Raw genomic sequence first — 7236 nt, forward strand, 5'->3', positions numbered from 1 at the left:
CTGTGAAGAAACTCTCGAGAGCCTGCTGATGGTGAAAGGGCACCAGAGTGGAACTTGCCTTGAGCAAAGCTACACGGAGAACTTTCTGAAGCGGGCAAAGTCCGCAACAGCAAAGTCACTGCAAAAATAAATTGTTGCCCAATTGAGTTGTTGCTGATAACTCTCTGACCGATTTTACTTATGGTTGCAAAAACATGATTAAGCTTGTCGCCAAAGGCAAAACACTCCGAACTTGAAAAAAAAAAAAAAGTCAGTTTCACCGCAAGGGCGACGCAGTGAATGCGATAGCAACAAATTGTAGTGTTACACGAAGTGAGGCTGGCAGCTAACTGTTTTGTATCCGATCTCGCGTAACTACAAAACGCTGTTGTAAGAGAATACGGCCGCTCCAGGGAGCGATGCTCTCCGCATAGTCACTTCGCGTTGAGAGCGCAGCACGTAGAAGGGTTTACGAGCCGCCCGCTGTGATAGCTTTCGAGATAGCGCGCGCCAGCGATCGCGACCGCGCCCTTAGATTCAAAGTTGCTCCTCGCGCGACACCCCCCACCCCCCCGCGTCTTTTAAGGCTCATTAAAGAAGGGCGGCGCGTTTCCTGTCTGCTTCGACGGCAGGCCTCCCGAGCGGGGTGATGTTATCGCATGCACCCTCCGATCGACGGAAATGGGCCGGCTCGTTTGAACTCTGCTTCGGCCGCGTTCGTCGCCCCCGCTCGCGCGCTTTTACCCCGCGGTAGAACATACAATGCGCGGGGGGGATCTTATCAATTGGACTTCATGCCGGAAGGACATGACGGCGAAGCCAAAAACCCGTCGAGACTGTCCATATAATTGCTATCGCAGTAAAAAGTGGGTTGGCTACACTTCCCCCCCCCCCCCCCCCGCATGAAAGTTTTACTAATTTCTATGTCGCCAGGTTGGCAGGTATGTTAAGTAATCTTCTGATCCGATATCATATATGTCCAATATAACTCTTAACGGACCGCTAAACCACCCAGAGGTCGGAATTTAGTTTTGTTGTTGCAGTTGTGCACGAGTCTTCAACAAACACTTCCGCGAGAAGTTTTCGAAACGGTGTCGTAATAATGGAGTTACGCGGGTTTTCTAAACCAAAAGAGGTCCTCGCTCGTTTCGCTCTTCGCTACGCTCAACTCATCGGCTCCTCTCTCTGCCCTGCACAAGTGCTCTCTCCCTGACACGAGTGGAAGAGCGGCGAGCACGCGTACCTGCGAGCAGACGGCCTCTTTTTCTGGATGACGTTACCAGTCGCGAACGGTGACGTCACGGCCAACGCTATAGATACCGAAAGGCCCGGAGAGGTCAAGGGATCGTTTCTTGGAATTTGTGTCGCGCCCGCGGCTCGTAGCGCTGCCGCGTTTGACATTGTTGATCGTGACGGCATTCTGAACTGGATGCGCGCGTTTACTTGAAATGTTAAAAAAATTATCGGAGGTGGTTTAGGGGCCCGTTAAGTAAAGTCAGAACCATCGATTTTGCGCGTTTTATTTATTAGATGGAGTTTAGCAGTGGAGCTCTTTAAGCCGGCCGTAAAAACTTCGGTGTCCGCAGAAAACCACTAGTAGATATGCGCCACAGGAATCGGACAAACCCCACTACCGAGTACAGCAGGTGCGAGCGTGAAACGAAAACTCGGCTCGGCGAAGTGGAGCACGCGAAGCACATGAAAGAGATAGAAAGAAATGAAACAGAGAGAAAGATGGCAAGACTTAGAAACAGACGCGAAAAAGATGAAAAAGACAGCTCGACAGAGGAAAAAGAGAGAGAAAGGAATAGAAAGCAACAGGTGCAAAAAACAAATAATGAAAAAGAAAAACAAGGAAGGCCACCCAGTTCAGCTTTTCCTTCATGCTTGGCACCACTAATGCGAAGCTGCCGTAATTTTTCCCGAATATTCGAAAAACCGGAAGTGCTCGAGAAACAACAGTGTCACCTGGTGCTCGTGCCACCAAAAAACCAGATAGGCCTGGTTTACCTGCTTTGGCAGGTCAGTGACCGACACACTGTACTTGTTAGCTTGACGCGATGTCATTGAACCCTAGGCTATGGTTTGGAAGGTAGTGAACTGCAAAGGTGCTTGAGTGCTCATATTGAGGTTTGGCATCAAATTGAAGTTGGCCAGGAACAACACAGATAGCTGGGTACATATTTGTTCATTGAAGTTGTTTGGATTATAATTTTTTTTTAAATTTCAAGTGAAAGACGAGAGAGTGTAAGATAAGATCGAAATTGCCTCGCGTCTGGCACGATGTCTGTCTGCCTCAAAATGAAGCGGACAATAAGGGCACAGGAAAGTATTAGCTCTTTAAAAAAAAAGGTGTTGTATGATGTTATATGTGCCGAAATGATTGTGTGATTGTGAGGCACCATCTGGAGTGGAAGCTCTCGCAACGCCTTGCCAGCAAAAGTGAAGCCAGCTTTTGCTCACCAGAGACCTCGGAAACATGCTCTTTTCTGGTGATGCCCACTTAGCGATCAAATGGCTTTGATCTGTCAGTGTAAATGCTGCTTTGATTATAAAATAAAAGATCGTTGTTGCCGACAAAAGTAACCCGTCGAGAGGAGTATTGGCGATTGATCTCCAATAAAATTTGCCATGACTTTGAGGCTTATTTACGAAAACTAGTAACATAAAGACAGACTTGGAGCAGTATCGGACCCGTAAAAGCTGCCATATTAAACTCGTCTGGAGTACGAGGAAAACGCCCGCTGTCCTTCGCCAAACGCCGATGGTTTATCGTGCCCCTACTAAAATTGCGGACGCAGCCGCCATCTTTTGGTGGGCACGGCTTCACTCTTGCGCAAACATCACCACTCCAGCAATCTTTTTTAACCTCCTTGGGTTTTTAGGGGCGAAGCTCCTTAAGGCGGCACCCGTTCGTCCCTCGTAGTCGTCGTGGTCGTAGTAGTGAGTAACAAGTCTTACGCTTTGACCTCCAAGGTGGTGCCGGTGGGAGATTTCTCCTGTGCGTTGTTGAACAATAAAAAATTCGCAGCGTGCGCGTTAACTAAAAGCCGAATTCTTCTGTCTCTCATTCCCCATTAGCAGCCATTGGTATGTTCCAGTAGGAAACGTTAGTAGAAGTAGAAGTGTAAGTGTTAGCTAAAAGCCGACTTCTTCTGTCTCTCATTGCCATTAGCAGCCATTGTTTACCTACAAGGTAGTGCCTGGTGAGATTTCTCCTGTGCGTGATTAAACAATAAAAATTTTGTTCAAAACGCCGTTGATTGATGAAATAAACCAACGAAAGACGCCAGATGTTTTGTAAAAGCAGAACGAAAGAACGCCAGATGTTTTTCTTAAAGTGTAGTAGTAGTTGTTGTATTTAGCCACCTCGCCCGATCGTCAACGGGCGAGGTGGACCGGCAACGGCGCGAGGACCCTGCCGTACGAGAGTTAAATCACACTAAAAGACATACTTTGCGGGCGATACACTCTAGTGAGCTTTCAACTTTTCGTCTTAATGTACATGATAAAGAAATTATTTCTACGAAAAACGCAAGGCACACCTTGAGCAATATGTTTGGTTATGGGACGCTAAATGGAACCATGAGGCGATGCGAAGCCGGAGCACTTGCACGATCGCGTTCCGTTGGCTTTCGTTGGGCATGCTACCGACCTCGCGTCGTGGAACGCGCGTCCTGTCTTCCCTCTAGCCTTGCCTTTAATTCGCACAGGGCGAGCGGGGAATGCGGTCGCTCTTGGCGCTCTTTCGCTCGGGAGCGGACTTCTTCCTTGCATTTCACCGATCACAAGTGATAATGAAGGGACCACGTAAACCAACAGTACAATAAAAGTTTGATGTTTAATATACACACGATGTTTCACACTTTATATTATGTACTGGGCGCATTTCACGGAAGAGTTTCACGGTTTACAGATGATTCCCTCCGTAGCTTCGCCCCACTCATCATCATTCACCCCGTGGATATGCTGTGATTTTTTAAACCTCCTTGGGCATCATCTGGGATTATTTACCGTGCATCTAAATCTAAGCATTTTTACATTTTGCCACCATTGAAATGCGGCCTCTGTCCTCGTGCTTGGCAGCACAACGCCGTAGTCACTAAGCCACCACAGATGGCAAGATAAAATGGAAGTTATGCTGAATAATAATTAGGAGAAAGGAAAGAGAAAGGAGGGGGGGGGGGCTAAATGTCTACTACCTGTTCTGCAAGAACAGTGTCTTCTGAGAATAACAGAGCTGAGCTAGTTGGTAGGTATTCATGGAAAGACTGGGCGTGCAAACATGGACACGAGAGAGAAGTCAAGGCACCACAATCGCTGTGGCGTTTGTGGTGTCTTGACTTTCTTTTGTGTCCGTGTTTGCACGCCCAGTCTTTTTAACTGTCTTCTTTACTGGGATTCTTTTAAAAAAATGTTCTAGTTAAATGTAGGTGATTTCAGTGTCATCTGAATTTCCCATAGTGGGTTCGAGCTGTTCGCGCTGGGAAAACAAAACTACTGATAGGTTCTGGTCACCCTAACCCTTAGCTAGCACGCTTACTTTGAGAATTAACTAAACTCATAAACTGTAGCTTCATGTGCCTTGACTACCGTTGAGAAAGCTAAAGCTACAAAAATGTAACTTAACAGGCAGGCCAAAGACGTAATGATGGAAGAGCTTCAAGCATCAACAAATGAGTAAAGAAATAAGCAAATATTTCTCAGCGAAGCAGTCTGTCTCCATCTTGCGCCGTCGTCGACGCAGTGTAGCAGTAGGCTTTACGCTGGTCACGTGACCAGTGCGGGGGAGTGAAAAACTCTCAGGGCCCCTTATGTATTCACCTAAGGCGACTCGAAGGCGAAAGTAATCTTTTTCTTCTCAGTCGTTGTTGTTGGTCCTGTCCCGTCACCATGCGAAAGCTTTGTGCACCTGGCGTGGTTTTGCACTGTGTTTAGGATCGGAGGCACCTCACCTGGTTTTGCACTGCCTCCTTGGTCGGCCCACCTTTGAACAAGCTACGATGTCATGTGATGACGTCATCATGTGCCGTTACGTCACGAGACGTCGTGCCAATTTTGTGACGTCACGATGACGTCACAAATTTTAGCGGTCTGTGACGCCATTATGACGTCACATGATGACGTCATCACGTGATGGTGATTTTTTTGCCTCACCCGTGCTGTGCCCGACGCCGACGGCCAATTTTCGCGTTTGATGAGGCATCTAAGGCTTTCGTCTTAATAAATAAATAAATAAATAAATAAATAAATAAATAAATAAATAAATAAATAAATAAATAAATAAATAAATAAAACGAGTGGAGCATATAGCTCCACTGAGTACAGCCATGTGCTGTAAAATCAATGCAATGAAGTGAGAACATGATGGTTTTCGCCTTGGTGTTGTCTTAAGCGAATGCATAAGGCTCCGTGTGACTTTTTCTTGCTGTTGATAAGAATAAAAATAATCCGGCGGAATCAAAAACGGAGATTCAATTTCTGACAGTAAGCTTTTGTAACGATCAACTCATGCTGAACCTCAAGAAAAACTAATCACTCCAAAATGTAACGAAATTATGATTTCGACATCTAATGGCTAACTATACGGTCTTGTACAAGGACACTAGTTAGCCCTTACGTAATATGGCAACTTCACACTCACTGGTTAGCTCCCCTGCTTTTCATTTGCCTTTCTTTCCCTCTACACTCACTCGCACGGACTGCTAGCCTCAGTTTCACTAAGCTCGTGCCTACTTCACCGCTTAGCTCGATTGTTGCGCAGCGAAGCCACAGTCGCGGTGCGAACTTGGGCGTTTCAGAGGCCTCGGCGGTGCTTTCAGCGTTGCGGCAGCGCGCCGGGCATAGCAACGTGAGCCGCGCACGGATTCGGGAGAGACCAGGAGCTCCTTCACAGACCACTAATCAAAGCCGGATCGAAAACGGCCAGTTAGAGCTCCTTGGGCGGGAGCCGGTCTCCCGAATCGGTGGATTGGGGGATGAGTTCCCATTGTGCCACTGGGGGTGCCGGGGCCGGCGGCGAAGCCTACAATTTGCGAGAGCGCCGCCGCGACTGCTACGGTAGCTACGGGCGCAGAATAGCCGTCGCGTCGTCGTGATTGAGGGGCTTCGCAACGGCTTCGTCTCGGCTTGCGGCACACGATCGGCTTTCAGTGTCCAGTGTCAGTCTTCGTTTCGCCCCCAGTCGAAAGTTGTCCGACGAAGCGTTGCCCGTTTGCTCCTCTTTTTTTTTTCTTGAGTATCAGTTTTTTTTTTTTATTCGTCCAGACGTTGCCTTCGATCGCCTTCGATTGGTTACATCGCTGGAGTCGAGCACTTTGGGACCATTTATCCGCGTGGACAGTTGCCTCGATTCCTGCTATACATCTTTAACCAGCTCCTAACCGCGTTGTCCACCCCATCATTGCCATTGTGACAGTGGTGGCGAAGTTCGTAGGACTGCATGAACAAGGATAGCAACAGCGCAACAGAAGTTAATAAAGGCCCTTTACAAACAAACAAACAAACAAACAAACAAACAAACAAACAAACAAACAAACAAACAAACAAACAAACAAACAAACAAACAAACAAACAAACAAACAAACAAACAAACAAACAATACCTCTAGTCTGGCAAGAGCTACGAAGCACCGTCTCTCTCTCTCTCTCTCTCTCTCTCGGTACACGCACATCACGCATTATACATACTACATAGGATACTGGCGTGAGGCGGGTGTGCATGAGCGCGTTATATATAGTTTGTGGCAGTCAGCGTCTTGTTAAGTGACATGAAGTCCCTAAACTGCCGTCCGCGAAACTGCCAAAGTGTCAAGTGAGGGCTGTGGTCTGAAAGGGAAGCCGTGTCGAACGTATTTAAACTGTTTATGTGCAGCTGAATCCAATTCCACTACAGCGACATTTGCGGACGTATTTATTTATTTATTTATTTATTTATTTATTTATTTATTTATTTATTTATTTATTTATCTATTTATAGTAACTGAATCATTGTAGAGTCAGGCCATTCACTGATTTCTTTCAAATTAAGTTTCCCTCCTTTCAGTCTCGAGATTTCATGCAAGGTGACATACATCTCGTGTAACGCAACTCTCATCCTACAAGCAGAAATGAAAATTTGGCCATCGTCTTCAACTTACTGCCAGACTTCACGTTCGAAAAGGCGTAATAGCAGAGACAGGATGAAGGCTTAACAGAATTCGTTGCTGGGCTAGTTGGTTCATAATCTTAAATACTGGATAGCGCGGATTCGGCACAG

Source organism: Rhipicephalus sanguineus, chromosome 6 (genome assembly GCF_013339695.2).
Source record: "Rhipicephalus sanguineus isolate Rsan-2018 chromosome 6, BIME_Rsan_1.4, whole genome shotgun sequence".
NCBI classification, from domain to species: Eukaryota; Metazoa; Arthropoda; class Arachnida; order Ixodida; family Ixodidae; genus Rhipicephalus; species Rhipicephalus sanguineus.